We start from the raw sequence: 20054 nt of genomic DNA on the forward strand, positions 1-20054 counted from the left end.
TACCTTTTGCTCCGAGTGCCGCAGGGTGAGAACTAAGCTGATGAGCTAATTTGCCTGGGGGATATATCATTGTTCATTGCTTAGCTTTAGAATAAGAAAATATTTCTGCTTCCTCTTCACGAGCTGTTTTCCTGCTCCGAAAACCCGTTTGGCTTCTGTTTGGGACCTTGGGGTCAGAGATTCTCAATCTGTGGCCCGTGGACCACCAAGAGGGCGTAAAACGCAAAGGGTCCAAGGAGCATGGCAGGTAAGTCATAAACTTTTTTTAACGTTTATATTTAAGAGAGAGAGAGCACGAGCAGGGGAGGGGCAGAGACAGAGAGGGAGACACAGCATCCGAAGCAGGCTCCAGGCTCCGAGCTGTCCGCACAGAGCCCGACGCGGGGCTCGAACCAAGAAACCCACGAGGTCATGACCTGAGGCCAAGTCAGCCGCTTAACCCCCTGAGCCACCCAGGCCCCCCTGGAGTTTCTTGATGTGCTAATTAACAAGGACACAGAGCGCTCTGTCTCAGTGTTAAAATATTCTGAGAACCCTGTTCCATTGTGATTGCTGGTCGTTGTAATCCTTTGTATTTTTGCTTTCTTCGTTTAGAAGCATTTAAATCACTTGAAGGCCGTATTCTGAGAAGGGCCGCGTGACACCAGAGCAGCTCAGCACCCTTGTGGCAGCATCCCTGGGTGACGTGCGCGCGCGCAGTGGGTCTTTCTGAGCCTTTAAGATACGTGAATGGCCCCTGCGTCGCGGGCTGTGTTAGGCCAGGGCTGGTGGAAAGTTGGGCTCGTCTGCAAAGCTCGCTCCAGACCTGTCATCTTTGGGGCGGCTCCGCGTTTGAGAGCACAGCTTCCTTCCACAACCTTGACGGGGAATTACGTATTCAAGAAATACAACTGGGGGGCGCCTGGGTGGCGCAGTCGGTTAAGCGTCCGACTTCAGCCAGGTCACGATCTCGCGGTCCGGGGGTTCAAGCCCCGCGTCGGGCTCTGGGCGGATGGCTCGGAGCCTGGAGCCTGTTTCCGATTCTGTGTCTCCCTCTCTCTCTGCCCCTCCCCTGCTCATGCTCTGTCTCTCTGTCCCAAAAATAAATAAACGTTGAAAAAAAAAAATTAAAAAAAAAAAAAAAAGAAATACAACTGGGAGGCAGGAGTCAAAGTTCTTCTGGTATTGAGAAACACGAATCCATTCACGCCGGCTCAGAGCAGGGCTTTGGCGCGCTGACCCGGGCTTCTCATGAAAACCTAGCACAGCGGGGCCCTTTGGGGAGCAGGAAGCTGCCCAGGACCGAGACACCTTCTTTCTGTGGCTCTCGAGGCCCCCCGATCTCTGCCTCCTTCGGCACGCCCGCCACACTTTGTCTTTTTGGACCGGCCTCCTTCATTATCTCCTGAGATCTGCTCTTCCAAAATTTCAGTTCTGGCTTCTTCTAGTGCCCGCTCGAGCCCTGATGCCTCATGGCCGCGCAGCCCAGCTTCTCACCGCTAACTTGCTGTGGGACTTCCAGCGCACGCACGCCTTTGGTTCTCCTCTTCTGGGCTCTTGGGACGACTGCACATCCCTAGCCATGGCGGTCAGGTAGGGCCGTGCGACTGGTCATTGCCAAGGTTTCTCAACAGGGATACTGCTGATGCCCCTACTGAATAATTCTGTGTGGTGGGGGCCTGGTCTGTGTATCGTAGGATATTTAGCAGTATCCCTGGCCTTTAGCCAATAGATAAAATTCAAAACTGCCAGGGCGCCAGGGTGGCTCAATCGGTTGAGGGTCCGACTTCGGCTCAGGTCATGCTCTCAAGGTTCCTGAGTTTGAGGCCCACGCAGGGCTCTGTGCTGTCATTGCAGATCCTCTGTTCCTCACTCTCTCTGCCCCTTACCCTCTCATGCACGCGTTCTCTCTCTCTCTCTCTCAAAAATAAACATTAAAAAAAATTTTAAAATTTCCCTCCGCTGAGAACCACCACCCTATAATTTCTGGGACAAATTGAAGCCGTTCTCCCCCACTTTTTCCATCTATACTCCTTGTCATAAGACCACTTACCTCCATTTTTGGTTCAGAAATTCAAGTCACATGTATAGGGAATTTGTTACCTCAGGGATGAGCCCATCACCTGTTTTGGTCTTTATTGTTTCCTCTTTTTCTCTATTACTTAAAAAAAAAAAAAAAAAAGGAAAATGGAGGACCCCTCCTACCTTTGTGTTCTAGCACCCGCTCGAAGCTACCTGTTTGGAGCGGGGTCCGTATGTAGACTCTACTGGGAACTCTGCAGGTGACCAAGAATACACTGGAAATTCAGTGCTTAAGCTGAAAGGAAATCAATGGCTCACCCTCATTCCTCGTGCTCTCCCTTCTCTAAATCAGTGTTTCCTTTAAATGGACAGCAGCAACCAAATTTAGTTTCTCCACGAGCCCTCTCGCTGTTCAAGTTTGTCAGAAGAGCGTAGGCCCCAGCTTTCCTCCACTTCTTCGTGAGGCCGCTTTCATTGGAAGGGCCTCCTTTCTACTCTGCCTCAAGTGAGAGAGAAGGAGCCGTTTGCCACATGTAAACAGAAGAGGCATCATGTGAAAACAGTCACCCAGCAAACAAGATCCTCAGAGGGCCTCTGGTGTGTGACCAGTTCAAAGTGGCCACTCGCTGACCAGTAATTAGCTTGGTTGAGGGCTGCAGCGCAGAGCCAGTGAACTTCAAAAGGCAACTTTTGGGAAGAAGCTTCTTTCCTGGAGGAGATGTGAGGAACCTTTCTTAGAGGTACTGCCCGAGTCTGTCCTGTGACCTTGCACAGTGGAGCTGAAAAGTGGATTAAGGCAGGAAATAACAAGCTATGTGTGTGCCCGCACGCACTCACACGTTCGCACACAGCTTTGCTCATTTACTTTCTATATTAAAAGGCCTGCTGACCTCTGTGATTTCCTCCCCCTCAAATTCAGAAGCGATGAATAGGAAGCATTCTGACTTTAAATGCGACGGAGAGCTTTGAAAAGATGGAAAATTAGCAACATCTGGGCTGAGGAACCCAAAGAGACCTGAAAGGGAAGGAAATGCCTAAAAGAAGTTTCAGATGTCATTGTGATCCCCGGGGCCAGTGTTTGGATGGATAGGTGGCTTCGTGTGGCTATGAAAGGGGGTCGGGGCCTCCGTGCCCACCCCAGCTTGGCTCCCTGTCTGCATCTTTTGTTTTTCTTCTCTTCTCCGGGATCTGCCAAACAGGAACGAACATTCTTCTGCTTGGGAAATGGTTTCCACTGAGTCTCTTGGACGTTCTGACTGATGCCATGGAAATCGAGGAGACCTATTTTCTCCAGCGTGTTTCTTTCTCTTTTCTTCAACACGTAACACTGCCAGCCCTTGATCTTGTCCTCAAACCTCCCTCAAAAAGGACGAGATGTAGGCAGTGCAGTCAAGTTTGTTCCCAGATGCCTCTTCTCTGCCTGGGGGAAATGGCGGTCGCTCTCAACCTGTTGTATTAGTGTGAGCTCTGTCGGTGGCAAGGCCAGAACCCAGCTCCAGCCAGCCTGGGCAGAAACACTAAGTTTCGTGTCGCAAACCATAGGAATGGTGGAACTGGCTCTAGGTTCGACAGCATCCAGAAATTTAAACACTACCGGCGTTCTCTCACTCTTGAACTTGGCTTCTTGCTTCTATTTCCTTTTACATTTTAGCCTCGTTCCTACCTACCTACCGTGCACGGGCTTTCTCCACACGGCAGGTACAGGTACCCCCGGTGGCTTGGATTGTTCACGCACCAATTTCACAACCCCAACAGAAAAAGAAGTATAACCTTTGCCTGCTTAGTAATACAAAAATCAGGGAAGGGCTCTGATTGGGCAGGCTTGAGTCATGAGTCACCCCCGGACCAATCACTGCCGCCCAGGAGTTGGGGCTCTCTGATTGGCCAGTCCTAGATGGCAGGCCCCTCCCTCTGTCTGGGGCCAGGACAGGCCACCAGAAGCACGCGGCAGGAGGTTGGTGAGCACGTCTCTCAAGGAAGGGATGATTTGGACCTGGGATCAAAGAAAAAGGAATGCTGAGGAGACATGAGGGCAATGTCCATTAAATTGATTGTCATTTCCCTAACGTATAATTTCTTAGTGTGGCCATAGCAAGTTACCACAAACCAGGAGGCTTAAACCCAGAGAAATTCATTCTCTCATAGTTCTGGAGGCTGAAAATCCAAAATCAAGGTGTTGGCAGGGCCCAGCTCCCTTCCAAAGCCCTAGGGGGAGATTCCTTATGTTGTGCCTTCCAGCTTCTGGTAACTATCAGCGTCTCTTGACTTGAGGCTGCTTGCTCCCAACTCTGCCTGCGTCTTTACGTGCCCTGCCCTCGTGTCTGTGTCCCCTCTTCCTATGAGGACCCTTGTGGCTGGATTTAGGGCCCGCCTGGATAATCCAGATCAAGATCCTTAACTTAACTGCATCTACAAAGACCCTTTTTCCAAATAAGGTCACACTCACAGGTTCCAGGGATTGAGACATGGACATGTCTTTTTTTTGGGGGGGGGGCCTTCAACCCCTTACACCCAGTGGGAGGTGCCCTCTCAAGGTGGCAGGGATGGCCGCTTTGCCACCCACACACCATTTCCAACCGGTGTCCAAAGCTCGGCCTAAACTTGCCAAGCCCCCAGTCAGGTTTCCGGGATGATGCCAGCACGCCCTGGGAGGATGTAGATTGGGGACCTCAACCTAGCCTTGTTCCAAATCAGCTTTCTGTGGCGCCTCTGTTCTCACCCTCCCGGCCTATCTTCCTCTCTACAGGAAAACACTTGCCTCTCTACAGGTCTATAAGGCAGTGAAGATCCTCTCCTGGCTCTCTTTCTTAGCTGGGTGACTTTGGGTCAATAATTTAAACTCTCTCCTCCGTCAAATGGGGGTAGTAAAAGTAGCTACCTCAGAGGGTGGCTCAAGGGTTCAAATACATTACTGTAGAGTATATAAAGCACCCACAGCAATCTCCCCGCACCCAGTAAACACTCCATGAAGTTGGCTATCATTGTAAGATACAGGCAGATCCCATTTTTAAAGTTCCTTTATTCTCTAGATTTTTTTCTGGCTACATTTTTCTTTTCTTCTAGGTTTTCTCTTTCCAAGATCTGCTCGATTTAGTACAGAGGCTCAAGGACTCTGGTGTGGACCGGAATCACCCGGAGGAAACTTACAAGTGCATATGGCTGGGCCCCACCCTGGAAAATTTGATTCCATGGGTCTGGTACCCCAGATCCTACACCTCTTTGATTTTGACAAGTGCCCACATTGTTCCGATGCAACTAGACGTTGAGACCCCTGGTCCTGGGAGAGATGCCAGGTGAAGAGGTTCTCGTCCCATGATTCTTCGATTTACCAAACAGTTGTGGGCAGGTGACCTGACCGCAGTTTCTTCAGTATCCCTTTATTTTTTTTTTTAATGTGTATTTATTTTTGACAGAGAGAAAGAGACAGAGCATGAGTGGGAGAGGGGCAGACAGAGAGAAAGACACAGAATCCGAAGCAGGCTCCAGGCTCTGAGCTGTCAGCACAGAGCCCGACACGGGGCTCCAACTCAAAAACCTTGAGATCATGACCTGAGTCGGACGCTTAATCGACTGAGCCACCCAGGTGCTCCTTTCAGTGTCCCTTTAAAAGGGGAATAACTGGGGCGCCTGGGTGGCTCAGTCGGTTAAGCGTCCGACTTCAGCTCAGGTCATGATCTCGCGGTCCGTGAGTTCAAGCCCCACATCGGGGTCTGTGCTGACCGCTCAGAGCCTGGAGCCCGTTTCGGATTCTGTGTCTCCCTCTCTCTCTGACCCTCCCCCATTCATGCTCTGTCTCTCTCTGTCTCAAAAATAAATAAACGTTAAAAAAAAAAAAAAAAGACTGCAGAGATTAAATCTCCAGTTTAAAAAAAAAATAAAATAAATAAAATAAAAGGGGAATAACAATACTTTTCAGCCAGAGTCAAATAAGAGGGTGCTCACGGTATCTAAAATATCATACGAAAGAATGGAGGGATGATAGGAACCGATATTTATGATGTAGTAAGTTTCTGGACACTTACACTTGTTCAGAGAGCTTTTAAGTTGGGGTCCAGCTTCCATTATACCGATGAACAAACTGAGGCTCGTGGGATATCAGGAGGCTCAAATGAGTTAATATCAATAAAGAATATGGTAAGCAAGGGCGCCTGGGTGGCTCAGTCGGTTAAGCATCCGACTTCAGCGCAGGTCATGATCTCACGGCTCGTGAGTTCCAGCCCTGCATCAGGCTCTGTGCTGACAGCTCGGAGCCTGGAGCCTGCTTCGGATTCTGTGTCTCCCTCTCTTTCTCTGCCCCTCCCTGACCCCTGCTCTGTCTCTCTCCTCAAATTTAAATAAACATTCAACAAATAAAAAAAAAAGAAGAAGAAGAAGAACATGGTGAGCGGTTTTGCCTTCATTCTAACCCTTGGCCTTTTCTGCCCTGTTGCAGCTACCTTCGTGCAAAGGTGGCTTCGTGGGCCGGAGTGACACATTCAGCCCTCCTTGCCCTGTCTTTTCTCTGATGGAAAATAGGGAGTCTCAAGACCAGCCTCTGGCTGATGCTAAGGACTTCCCGTCCCTGGTTTACAGGTTCGTTCAAAGATTCAAGTGTCTCAAAGCACGGGGCTCAAAATCCATGAAGCAAACCCTCGCTGACAGAACTCTCTTCAGGTGGTCAGAGGGTTTCACCCCCTTTCTGTGGTCAGCAATCCGGGCAGAAGGGCACCCAAGAGAACTAGGGCATGGCGCGTGCCCTCAGAGCAGGCCTCCAAGGGGTAGAGCCAGTCGAGGGACGGTGGGCAAGAGCAGGGCCAGCCAGCTTGAGGGAACAGTGGTTTTCTTAAAAGAAGAGAGAATCCAGCTCCGTATGGCAACGTCTGGTTTCCTTTGAGTGTGCACTCCTCCCCCACCCCATTCGCCCTGCACCTGACTTAGAGGTCATTACTAGAGGTGGACGGAGCGCTGGAGGCCACTCCCCCCTTCTTGGCACACCTCTCTGGCCTCCTGGCCTCCCGAGCCGGATGTTTGCCCTCCGTGTGGGCTGCGGGCCTGGCTGCCTCGCGCCTTGTTCACCCTTGAAATTCCTGCCTTGCCCCCAGCTCGGAGCTGCTACACGATCTGCACGTGAGTGTGAACATGAGCGGGTGCGTGAGTGTGTGTGACTGACGGATGATACCCCAGCCAAAGCCTTTCAAGAGCGGCTCTACTGAGACAAAGTTCACACCCCGTACAATGCGCTCGTGTGAAGTGTGCGATTCAGTATTTTCTGTGTGCCCCACCGAGTTGCATGACCGTCACCACAACCTGAGAGCATTTTCATCACCCCCCAAAAGCAACCTCGTGCCCTTGAGCTATCGTCCCCCTGAGCCCCGCTCCGGCGCTCAGCCCCTGGCAACCACGAACCTATTTTCCGTCTCCACAGATTTCCCTGTTCTCAACATTTCATGTGAATGGACTCGCATAGGATACGGTCTTTTCACTTAGCATCACGGTTTCAAAGTTCACGCAGGCCGTGGCTCCTGCTAGCCCTCTGCTCCTTTTTATTGCCGAATAATATTCCACCGTGGTCGATGAGTCAGGCTTTGCCCATCCACTCACCAGTCGGTGGATGTTGAGGTTGTTTCCACCTTTTGGCTCTTATGAATAAAGATGCTGTAAACATTTATGTACGAGGTTTTATGCGACCGTATGTTTTCAATTCTCTTGGGTCTATCCCTAGGAGTGGAATTGCTGGGTCGTATGGTGGCCCTGTGTTTAAAGTGGCTGAAGCTTTTTAATGTGTTAAAGACACCCAGATCAGAGCTGGAGCAAGGCACTGGAGGTGAAAGCCCCGAGCTGCACCTGAGCTGTCTCAAGAGAGATTTATTTTTAGGCTGTGGGTATTTTATACCCGGCGAGCAGCAAGGGGAGGGGGAGACCGGGAGCCAGAGACATGCTGACGCGCTTGCTCAGGCTTCAAACGAGAGCAGGGTGCCTGGACCAGTCTGTTTTCTCACCATTTAGCTGAGTTGGGAGATAATGGGATTTGGCTTTTCCCATAAGAGCCTGGCTCTACAGGGACGGGAGAGAATGGGAAGCTCTTTAAGGAAGCCATGGAGGAGCCCCAGAGCGGGGGTGGCCTGCCCTGGGGACAATGTAGGAACCCGCCCTCTGTCGGGGAAGGATCCCCTCCAGGGACTCCCTGCACGAAGCCCGCTGCTTCTGAGAGCCGTAGTGGCTCTAAAATTTTTAGTACGTATTTATTTTTAGCATAAAGTGACTATATATATATATATATATATATATATATTATAGTACATTTGGAAATGAAGACCAGATGAGAAAAAAGTCAGACTTGGTCCCACCGACCAAAGATGGGCATTGTTAGTAGATAGACATTCCATTCCATTCTTCGGGGTTTTTTTTTTGTTTGTCTGCTTAACGCATCAGTTGTTGGCTTTCCCCCCTCTGCAGGGAAAAAGACTTCACTGCTTATCATCCCCTTCCCAATTGTCCATATGGAAGGAACTTGAGGGCATCACTCTGGTGGAAGGAAAGGCTGCAGGGTAGGAAAGAAGCCTCCTGGCAAAACAATATTTGTGTCAACTCAGCACTGTGCTAACTGGGGTGGCTTTGGGGAACAGCCACTGGAAATTGGGGGGATGTCAACTTCACACTCCCCATCAAAAGGGCTCCGGAAATGCCAGGCGCACACTGCCACAATCTGCCGACCGGCGGCTGGCAGCTCGCTCTGCCCCGGGTACTCTCAGCCCCGCAGCCCGGCCGTCCCAGCCGAGCGGTGCTCCTGGCTCGCTGCCCCCGGTGTGGGGGGCCTCCCAGATCTTGCTCTAGAGCCAGAGAAGATCAGTGAGCGGTTCATTCTTCGCTGCAGCCTCTGCAGAGCTCACCTGCGCCAGGGCCGATGAGCACACCGCCCTCGTGGCTACTTGGTGTGACCTAACATCAGAAGCCGGAAAAGGAAGGAGCCACAGGTAGAGCTCCAGGACACAACACACTGGTTTCTTTCTGAATAGGGGTTTTTTTCAAGCCCCTTCTAACCCCGAAGCTCTGGCCACTCTGCCTAGACTGAGCAGAGAGGACACAGATCAAGCACAATGTACCACAAGGTCCACCAGTCACTCCTGATGACGGGAGGAGCTGTCGCGGAACCTTGTGGCCATCAGGCCCAGGTGACAGCGTTCTGCTTCTCTTAATCGTGGTGGTGCTGCAGCACCAGCACCTTTTGACTTCCCTCATTGGATTAGGTCTCCCGAGCCGGCCCCACAACCCGCACAAATGACCAGGGGTGTTCCCGAGGTCCCGCGTCAGTCATCGGAGCCTGGTATGTTCGCCCTTCTCCTTTACCTCCTGTTCCAGCTCACCCTCTTTCCCAGACCCGCCCCTCCGGTCCACGAGGACCCCCCTGTCCCTCCTCAGAGCACGGCTGCCGCTGCAAAGGCCACACAGACACCAGGGATCGCCTGGTCACCCTGGCAGGGCGGAGGGAAGGAGAGAAATGGGGAGAAAGGGTTTTGGATCCCCAGCACCAGCGGGCCTGGGACCAGACAGCTTTGCTGCTCCCTCCCCGTATGACCTTGAGAAGTTCCTCCCCCCCCCCCCCCCCCCCCCACCGCGGGTCTTAGTTTCCTTGTGGGGGGATGGGACACGACCACACCCCACACCGGAAGCCCCTTTCGGCTCTCACGGTCCGTGACCGGAAGTGGGAAGTACAATAGGCCCAAGCACCGGAAGTGTTTCTGAACAAGCAACAGGATGGAGAAACCCTGGAGAGAGGAGTCAGGAGTTCCACCTGCTCTGTCAGCCAGCGACTGGTAATGACCTTGGGCAAGCCTGCACCTCACTTCATTTGTCCCTAAAGGAGAAATAAAAATACGCATCTACGTTCTTCTCGGGTTAGTGGCAAAAGTCGTGAGACGGCAGATGGGAAAATGTAAAATTTGAAAGCAAAGAATGTGAAGGTATTCAGCGGCGCTGAGTCTGCAGGTTGGGGGTGGGGGCAAGGAGTGCCTTCAGGTCACTGTACCTGAACCAAGGGTCCGGGAGCACAGTCTGTTATGAACCAGATGCCCGGATGTCCTGGTGTTTTACAGGCAGCTGTGAGGCCCAGGCAGGGCGTGGGGGGACGGAGCCACCTCCTAACCATAGGGGAGCGGCCTCTGCGGTCGGTGTGCAACCCCGGTGGGGGGCTCTGGGAAGAATGGCAAACGTGAGGGGCAGGATGTGACATTGGTCTTCGGCCCAGTCCAGAGAGGAGTGGTAAGAAACAAAATGGCGTATTCTAGAGTTGGTGACACCACGAGTATTCTAAGAAATCAAAGGAGAAAACTAGGCCACCTGTCAGGCTCTTTTGGAAGAGCTGTAACACTCAAGAAGGGACATGGGCAAGGCCACCAGCCGGGGAGCACACGTGGCCACCATGGCCTCCTGGTCTACCAGGAAGGACACCTGGCTACCTGGGCTCCAGGCCAAGGGAGGAGAGGGACCGAGACTCCGGGGTTCCCATGACTCTGTTGGTGCAGGCTCGGCCTCACAGAAGGTCATTGTTCTCCACACCCCTTTGTTGTCCTTTCCCAGGCGCCAGGCGGGTGGAAACTGGGGAGGCACGGGCGACCCAGAGATAAAGTCTTTTTATGAGCTTCCTGATTTAGCTGAGAGAGGAACTTGGCCAACTGGCACGGTCGATGGACAATCCCCTCTACCTGGTGCCTTCTGTGAGAGGGACACTCTTGCCGGTTCAGATGGGAGGGTGCTGGCACCCTCAGGGGAGGCTTGTGCTGGGTTGCCTGGGGACAGAGGTCCAACCCAGGAGGACAGTAGCAGGTAAGAGAAGAAAGCTTTGCTCGCCCTTCTGTGCCCAGCCCCACATTCCAGCAAACACGTGCTCAGAAAAAGAAATCTGGCCATCACTTTTGGTGCTGTGTGGACTAGCAGATCATTTCTCAAAGTTCTTCTGGAAATGTCTCCTGACTCCCCCAGGGAAAAGGAAGGTGAAGGAAGCTTAAAGGAAAACCAAGAAAACAGCCACATAATGGGTCTAAATTCCAAATGTACAGGAGAGATTTGAAGGTGAACCCTGAAACGTCATTAGTCAGGCTCAAGGGGTTTTAAATGAGGCAGTCGGAAATACCTAGTCTGGGAAATTAAGATGGGGAGAGCCAGAGGGAGAGGTGTTGAGATTTTAATTAAAATAAAAATTTATTCATTTGTTTATTTAGTTAGTTAGTTATTTTAGAGGGAGGTGCAGGGAGAGAAAAAAAATTTAATTTTTTTAAGTTTATTTATTTATTTGGGTTGGGGGGGACAGTGCACAAGCAGGGGAAGGGCAGGAGAGGGAGAGAGAGAAGGAATCCCAAGGAGGCTCCAGGCTGCCAGTGCAGAGCCTGACTCAGGGCTCAAACTCACAGCCCATGAGATCACGACCTGAGCCGAAACCAAGAGTTGGACGCTTAACTGACTGAGCCACCCAGGCGCCCCTAAAGCAAACTTTTAATACAAGACGTACATGTGCTTGATTAAATGGTCCAATAGGACAAAAAATACGCAGTGAGACGTTTACCTTTTTCTTCCTATCCCTCAGTTTCTTAGCTCTCCTTCCAAGAGGCAACTACTCTTACTGACATCCTAGGGTTCCTTACTGGATGATTTCTAGAAGTTATTTCTTACAGATCCATATGAGGCTATAGTGTTTGATATCTATGTGAACGTTATCTCAATGGAGGGAAAGATGCTTCTCTGATTACCTCCAACGCGAAGGGAGCTAAATTTATGTCCCGGCGGCAGGGACGGCGATGAGGCACCAGGCTGGGGGAGACCAGCGGTCAAAGATGCGCAAACAGAACTGGAAAACATGAGATCCTAGAGGTGCTGTGCAGAGAATTAAAATAGAGGGACGCACTAGGCAGTGACTGAGTGGTCACTCCCTATCTCCCTCTGAGGAGGTCACTTTCAAGGTGAATAATAGGAATGAATACATCTCCTCTCTCTTGGTCCACTTTGTGGCATCTACAGTATTCAGTGCTGAGGGCCGCCCTGCCGCCTGGCGTGTTCTCCTCTCACTGGACGCTCACACACTGATGTTCGAGTGTTCAAGTGTCCACCGTCCGGGTTGGACTGCCCACCGTCGGTTGCCTGTTATTCCCACCCACCTGCTTCCTTATACCAGAACTGAGACCCCTCACCTCCGGCTCCCACCTCGCCCCGAGTCCCTCATCCCACTCGAGGTATCTGTGAATAGCGTGTGGGCCATCTGGAAGGTGGAGGAGGCCACCCTAACTTCTGCCAGCCCTAGACCATCTTCTAGATGCTGTTTTGTTTTAACAGATCCCTGGCGTGAACCACCTTCGTCTTCCTTGGTTTCTCCAGAGGACCATAGAAGAAAATATGCCAGTTCAGGGAACACTGTGGTTAGCAAACTCTTGGCACCTACTAACCGCATATCTGAACAATAAAGGAGCTCGTAAGATCCTAGATCACCCTCACAGCCTTTTACCCCCGCACCCAACACACCAAGCCTGAGCCCCGTTGAGCTGGGGGGAAACCACCTCTCCAGGAACGAGAGCATTCCCATTTCTTCCCTGCCCTCTCTCCTTCCTTCTCCCTTGTCTCCTTCCTCCCCTTCACAGTTTCAATACTCACGTATGTGTGCTCAGTCAACGTACTGTTTACTGTCGCCTGTTTTTTGTACTTTATATTAACAAAGTCACATGCATGTTGTCTTCTAGAATTTGCATTTCTTTTCTTTTTTTAATTTTACTGATTTATTTTGAGAGAGAGAGCGTCCGTGCACTGAAGGGGCAGAGAGAGAGGGAGAGAGAATCACAAGCAGGCTTTGCACCATCAGTGGGTCTTGAACTCACAAACCGCGAGATCATGACCTGGGCCAAAATTGAGTCGGATGCTTACCTGGCTGCGCCCCGTAGAATTTGCCTTTCTTCATCACATTTTGGTTTTGAGATTTCTTTTCAAGTTCACGCTCACAGCCATAGTTCGTGTTTGCCAATCAATAGCGTTTATTTACATTAAATGACCACAGTTTGTCTCTTCCGCTGCTGCCGGACTTTGAGGCGGTTTTCCATTTCTTACTATTGGGAACAGCGCTGTACGGAACATTCCTCTCCCTGTCTCCTGGTGCACGTGTGGGAGATAACCAAGGAGCGGAATTGCTGGCTCGGAGTGCTATGAGCAGATCTGACCTGTTAGACAAGACAGAATTCTTTCCCATGGGAGGTTTCATTTGAAGAAAGTTCTCTGTAAGGTTGGAGAAAGGGAACACAGGGCTGGGTGGGCTCAGAAGTATCTTCTGTAGTCATTATGAAGGCAGCTGTGAGATTTTGAAGAGTAATTCTGCAATTCTGATAAGTAAGAAGCAACATAACGTGATGCACTTGGGCAACTACAGAAGGAACTTACCCTGCAGGATGCATTTGTTAATACACAGCGTTTCTGCTGCCATGGAATAGAACGCCCTAAGTAGAGGAAACCGTGACCCACTTAATTGCAAAAAAAGAGAGGGAGGTGGTCTGCAATCTAAAGAGGACCGGCTTGAGCACTGGGTGTTATATGCAGGGGATGAATCACTGAATTCTACTCCTGAGATCATTATTGCACTATATGCTAAGTTGGATGTAAATTTTAAAAGATATTAAAAAATAAAAGACACATGTAAAAACAGAGTCAGGGAATCCTAGCCTGTCAATGGGACTTTTCAAAGTGCTGAGTGAAAGCCAGGGGCGAGGGCCCAGTTATCCAATGGAACAGTCTCTGAGTGGGGGATGAGACACTCTCGCTGCTCCGTCAGCATGAACTTGCTTGAGGGACCATCAGTCTCTCAAGGCTTTATCTCGCCTCCTGAGCAAACTGACAAAAATCTCCCTTTGGAACCCACCTGGCTAATACGTAGCCATAGGGACTATATTGAGGGGGATTGCTCCGTCAGCCACCTGCTGGGGCCTCCCTGCAGCCTGCCTATTCCATCATTTTATTCATAATAATAGGAATTAAAGCTACTCCCATGGTTTTGATTTTCCTTGTTTCTGTTCATTGGGATGCAAATGGGAATACGTAGACTCATACATACACACAAGTGAAAATCAAGGCCATTGTTTACCCCAGTGGATTTTATACACAACATAGGCCAAAGTGCATCCCCGTGGATGAGCTTCTCAAGATGCAGATCTGTCATGGGTTGCCCACGTGGGTGATGCCATAGCTTTCCTTCACCCGTGTCAACCCAGCGTACATGTGACAAGATGGCTTCTTTCCGTGCTTCCATTTTCTGAGCGAGTCGCATAGTGCTTGGGAATCTGTGAAATATTTTCATCAGCCTCGTTTTATTAGATTTGTACAACCCACTGAGCAAGCAAGAAAGGATTATTTCCAGGTATGCCGGATGAAGAAACTGAGGCCCAGAGAGGTTGATGGATTTGCCCAGGGTCACACAGCCAAGACCTGCCTTTGCTCTTCTCCCATACCACATGAGCTGGGTCACCCCATCTCTGATGCCGATACATGCTTCTCAGGAGTTCAAGTCACCCCGCAGAGCGTGACAGCCAACCTATGTCATCGGGGCCCTGGCCCCAGCTGTGTCCTCCAAGGAGCCAGTCCTCGTCCTCGGAAACCATTCGCATCACCAGGGTGATAATGACCGTATAGCAGGAACGAATAGTAGCTTCCCACCTTGCTCTGATTTTCAGGTCTCTGCTCCGTTGCTGAAGGTAAAGGTCCTGAGAAAAACCAGCATCGACCGCAGCTGTCCTCAGGGATACGTGTACACTCGAGATAAGGTGAGTTGCCCCAACCATTTTATGATACTAATTGTTGGGGAACAGGATATTTGTCCTCAAACACATCAACGTGACCCTCCCAGCCTCCCTCTGCGCGGATTAAAACAAAGCCATTTGCTTATAAGAAGCGCGCCACCCCTCCCTCCCAGAACTGTAGCGTGTATAGTCCCTTTCCCCCCCCCAGAAAACCGAATTTCCAGACGGCGTGCCTTGCCCCAGCAGGCCTCTGTGTGGCTTGAACAAATAATGCAAAACCTCCAACCGCCCCTACAAAGAACCCGCTCCTGCCGCATGGGCTCCGTTCCATTTCATTTTCTTTTCTTTTGTTTTATTTCATTCGGGGTTTTTTATCCGACTAATGATTTTTGGTTGTTTTTGCTCCTACGCTCTCCCCCGCCCCAACACCTCCGGTTGTACACAAAGTAATTCTAAACTGTAAGCTACTCCTGACTTAACTGCTTATTAAAAACACTAATATGCTTGGCGGCTTTGATGTCTGCCCAACAACAAAGGGAGAGAGTTACTCTGGGTCACTGTAATCCTTGATTTGTCACTAAGTTATGACACCCAGCAGAGCTGTGTGACAGTGCAAATCAATCATCCTGTGCTCTCGGCGGGGCCTTCCCTGCCTCCCGCCAAGCCTCTGCAGTGTAATTAGCTTTTTTCACACTACCATAATGTACATCTGCAGTTTCAGCAAGAAAAAGAGACGGAGGAGAGCTCACTGGAAAGCACAGGCCTTAAAAAAAAAAAAAGTTCGTATCATGGGAAAAAAAAAAAAAAAGTCTGAAAGAGAAACATCAGAGACCTTTGTAAGTTTTTGCTTCTGAGACATTATACCTGAAATACACAGGCCCGGGGTACTTCGAATTGTTAAATGTAGACGTTAAAAACAGCTCCATGAAACCCTTTACGGAAGGCATATCTGATGGTGTTTATAGGGCTTCTAATTCTTTGGGGATGGTCCGTGTCCCGTGTTTCTTCTCCAGCCCCTCCCCGCCCCTCCCACCCGCCGCCACCGGTTGGTCATGCAGAAAATCTTGGAACCCCAGCCTTCCCTGAGCTGACCAAGATCCAGAAGGCAAGACCTCGATTGCAGCCAAGTTTTGCAAAAGTTTGCTCAAATTCTTCAGGTGGGGTGGCGTCCCTGAGTGAGAAGCTTGTTACTCTGTTCATTTTGCAGTGGTAAATAACACCGAGCAAAGAAGAAAGCCAGGGAGGAGGCTGACAGCAGGGGTGAGAGCGATTCAGGCCGTGGTGTCAGACACAGAGTGACGCTTTTGTCTTGGCCCAGGAGGGAGGCAGACAGATGAGATCCAGCGACTCCGCGCATATTGGGGGTGCTCAGGAGGCTGTCTGGTTCCTCTGGAAAACCTTCTGCCAGGGATGGGGGTGGGAGACAGCCAGGCGGCTTTCGGGCTTTCCTGGCCGGGCTTAAAATGGGCTGGGGGTTGGACATTGTCCTCCCAGATTCTCCTTCCTTGCCTGGTTGGGGGGAATTGGGCAGGGCGAGGAGTCAGGTGCAGACGGGTCACCGTGTCACCACGCGGTATCTCCTTTTCAGGTGATGGCTCGCGTTTCCTGCAGGGAGGGAAGCCACATATCCCAGGAGGCCGGAGCCCAGCTCTCCGGTGGCTCCTTCATACCCATTTTGGGTGGGATTTCGTAAGAACCCGGCCCCTGTTTCTTACATCTCTGTCCCTAGCTCCTGGGCACGCTGAGTGAATGGACAGGCTCTGACTGCACAGCCCTTCCGAGACGGTGCTGCCGGGCTCTGGGGGTGTGGGGCTCCTGCGAAGGTCCTGGTGCAGCCGTCAGGATCTTCTGCGCCCCACCAGAAGCCCGCCAGGTCAGCGCTGCAAGGAAAGGAACTCAGCAAACTCTGAAAAGATATGGAGGAAACTGAACTGCACATTGCTGAGTGACAGTCTGAAAAGCCTGCATACTGGATGATTCCCACTAGAGGACCTTTCTGGAAAAGGCAAAACTACAGAGGAAATAAAAAGATCGGGGGTTGCCAGGGCTTGGGCGGGAGGGACGGATGGGTAGGTGGTACACAGAGGGCTTTTAGGGCAGTGACACTGCTGTAACGATGTGTGGTGGTGTTAACGATGGATACATGTCATTCGACGTTTGTCCAAACGCGTAGAATACAACACCGAGAGTGAATTCCGATGGACTTTAGTTAATAGTGGTGTATCCATACTGGCTCGTCAGTTGCAACAAATGTGCCACTCAGGCGAGAGGTTAATTACAGCTTAATAACAGGCGAGGGGCGCCTGGGTGGCTCAGTCCAGTTAAGCTTCTGACTCTTTGACTTCAGCTCAGGTCATGAGCGTGAGGTTTGTGAGATCGTGCCCCTGCACTGTCAGCACGGAGCCTGTTTGGGATTCTCTCTCTCCCTCTCCCTCCCCCTCTCCCTCCTGTGTGCTCTCTCTCTCTCTTAAAATAAATAAATAAACTTAAAAAAAAAAAAAAAAGAGGTTAATAACAGGGGAAATTTCCAGGGCAGGGGTGGGGTACGGTGAGAATTTGTAGTTTCCACTGAATTTTGTCTTAAACCTAACTAAAACTGCTCTAAAGAGGAAAGTCCATCAATTTAAATTTAAAAAAGGGTCACGGAGGCAGAAGCCACAGAAATAGGAAGAAGGGAGAGGTGAGCTAGGGGAGGCTTCCCTGGGCACCTGTGATGTTTATTTTGTAATGAGCTGCCAGAGGGCATCCGCTGAAACCATGGTTACCGGAGAAACTTCCTCTCTTTCCACGACCGGCCTCCTCCTGACCTCGCTCTGAGCATTTAGTGCAGGTTACCTCCCTGTCAGTGACACGCAGACCTGAGTCAGGCCCCCATTCCTCATCAGATAATTCCCTGTTTTATGTAATGGATGGATGTCAGCAACAGCTGAAAAGGCCCATCGCCTTTTCAAATATATGAAGAGAATGTTCTCTGGTGAATCCTGGGGAGGGAAGAGGTACCCCCATTTCAGAGCAGAAAGTGTTCTTTGAGACCGTGTGGTTGGAGGCCCCCAGAGAGGTTCAGCTACCTGGCCAAGGGCACACAGCCAAGCATGGGCAGAACTAGGATTCACTTCAGGACTCCCGACCTGTCACGTCCGGCGTCCTTCCGCCGGGCCAGACTGCTAAACGGTCATAGGAGGTGGTGAGGTCATGGAGGCGGTGAGTGGAGTGGGGCACTTTCGGGAGCCCTGAGTCCCAGTCCCACGTCTATGCTACCTTATTAAGTCTCACACCCACCCGTGCGTTGGTCCACTCTTCTGTAAACCTCTCCCTCCACCAGCCCAGATGGATTTCGTCTCCAACATGGCAACACTGGTAATATTCTGATTCTCACCAGCAGTTACGAGGCTGGAGGCATTTCGTAAAACAGAAAGTGTCCCGTGCCCGTCGGACTCCAGAGGCGGGTCCTTTATTCTTCCCAGAGAGGGACAAGGGGGTCGTCGCTTAGTTCTTCCCGGCTCCGTGGGCCTGGGGTGGGGCCCATGCTGCCGGCCACCCTCCAAGCGGCAGGTCGAGATCCCTCTGGTGGTTTTCTCTTTCCTACGAGAGAAGGTTGCTCGGGGCTGGGCCCAGCCTGGCCACCTTCTCGGGGTCCAGCTCCTGCCACAGAAGCTGCAAGGCCTCGGCCTCCTCAGCTCCTGGGGATCAGTGGCCGGGGCGTTCAGACCTGGGTGGCGACAAGGACCTGCGGAGTATTCTCTGGACCTTTGCTTGTTTGGGCTCCTGTTCAATCAGACAAGGAGCTGTCAGTCTCTCCCTCCTCCCCTGCCCCCCCCCCCCGCCACGTGTCTGACTCAGGACCCCTAGAGGCCCAGCCTCACCAGATACTTCAAAGGCTTTCCCACCAAGGGGCTGGGGCGTCCCGCGAAGAAGCCCTCTCGGCGCTCGAGGGTCGGCTTCAAAGGCAGAGTGTAACCGGGGGGCCGGCCCCCCTTCTGAGAGGCCTTATCACTTTGGGGGTGGCTCCCCTCAGGAAGGGCCTCCTCATCACAGAGGGGAGGGATGTCCCCTTTGCAGGAAGGGCCTTGTTGCTCTCCCTCCGCGGCTCTCCCCCACCCGTCCTGGGCCGCTCCTGGCCCCCCTCGTGTCATCTTGGCTCCAGGAAGATGCAGGTGAGGTGGTCACCCATGCGTGGTCCCCCATGCGTGGTCACCCCGGTCTACTTGCCTTTGCCCCCTGAGACCACCAACAGAGGCGCCCACGTTCTCTGAAGACTGGAGCCGCAGGAGTGTCTCGGGGCCAACATCATTTACACTCTCCACAGGCGGGCCGGGGACCCGGCGTGCCGTGAGGACACTTGGGGCATAGGGGGTGCAGGTCACCCATCCCTCCCCCCTCCCCGGCGTGCTGGGTGGGGCAACTGGCCCTGTGCAGGGCCCTTCGGCAACCTGGGCAAAGAGGCCCACAGAATGTCCTCCCGGTCGGGTGACAGTCAAGTGCACACCTCCACCCCAGTTCGGAGCGCCCTCTGGCCTCCAAGAGGCTCCGTGGTGGTAGAGACGCCTCTCCAGCCCAGTCAGCCGTGGAGACCCGCCCTCTGGGGCTACACACATGGGATCCTGGGACGCAGCCTGGTCTCCTTCCTGTGGCTCTCCCGTGTGGCGGCCTGTCCCCCCAGGGCACCAAGGCGGGGTCACTGTGCTTCCTCCTGTCTTGCCCCCTCCTCTGGTTCCCTGGCCCCCGACACACACAGACGCACACGCACACACACTCTCTCTGGCACTCACACTTCTGTGTACTCATTCACTCCACACTCACACTAACGTATGCACACTAACGTATGCACACACGGATGCACGTTCACCTGCCCACACACACACATACGCGCCCCACACCTTTACACACTCATTTACAGACACTCACTTCTGGACACATACACTCTAAGCACACACTCCCAAAGCCCAGGTTTTTGACACAGGCCCTCTGAGGGGAGGCCCCCACCGTCTTATGCGGGCTTCCGGCCCCCTCAGCGTCCTGGGAAGGGAGGCAGGAGGGCGCCTCTGTGCTCTGGGGGACAGAGAGCCCAGGGAGGGCGCGCGGCAGGGAGATGCCCGTGTCCCCTTGAACCAGCCCGGACGGGAGCATGCATCCGCGGGGCTAGGGACTCAGCTAGTCACGCCGGACGCCCCAGACGGTTTTTGACCCGGTCCCCTCCCCCTCACCATGTTGATAAGAAAGGTAATTCAGGCTCACAGAGAAAATTTAGAGCGTACAGAAAAGAGAAAGGAAAGGAAGTAAACCTCACGCAGTCTCACCGCTTTCCGAGGGAGA

At 52.0% G+C, this 20054-nt stretch overlaps 1 long non-coding RNA gene across 1 annotated transcript; it reads left to right on the forward strand.

Moving 5' to 3' along the window:
* Positions 1-9708: 9708 nt before the first annotated feature.
* LOC125152199 (uncharacterized) lies at positions 9709-16770 on the forward strand. The gene is made up of 3 exons (XR_007147080.1): positions 9709-9794; positions 14676-14765; positions 16471-16770. It is a non-coding gene; the product is annotated as an uncharacterized LOC125152199 (long non-coding RNA).
* Positions 16771-20054: the final 3284 nt, after the last annotated feature.

This window comes from Prionailurus viverrinus, chromosome E1, assembly GCF_022837055.1.
Source record: "Prionailurus viverrinus isolate Anna chromosome E1, UM_Priviv_1.0, whole genome shotgun sequence".
Classification (NCBI taxonomy): domain Eukaryota; kingdom Metazoa; phylum Chordata; class Mammalia; order Carnivora; family Felidae; genus Prionailurus; species Prionailurus viverrinus.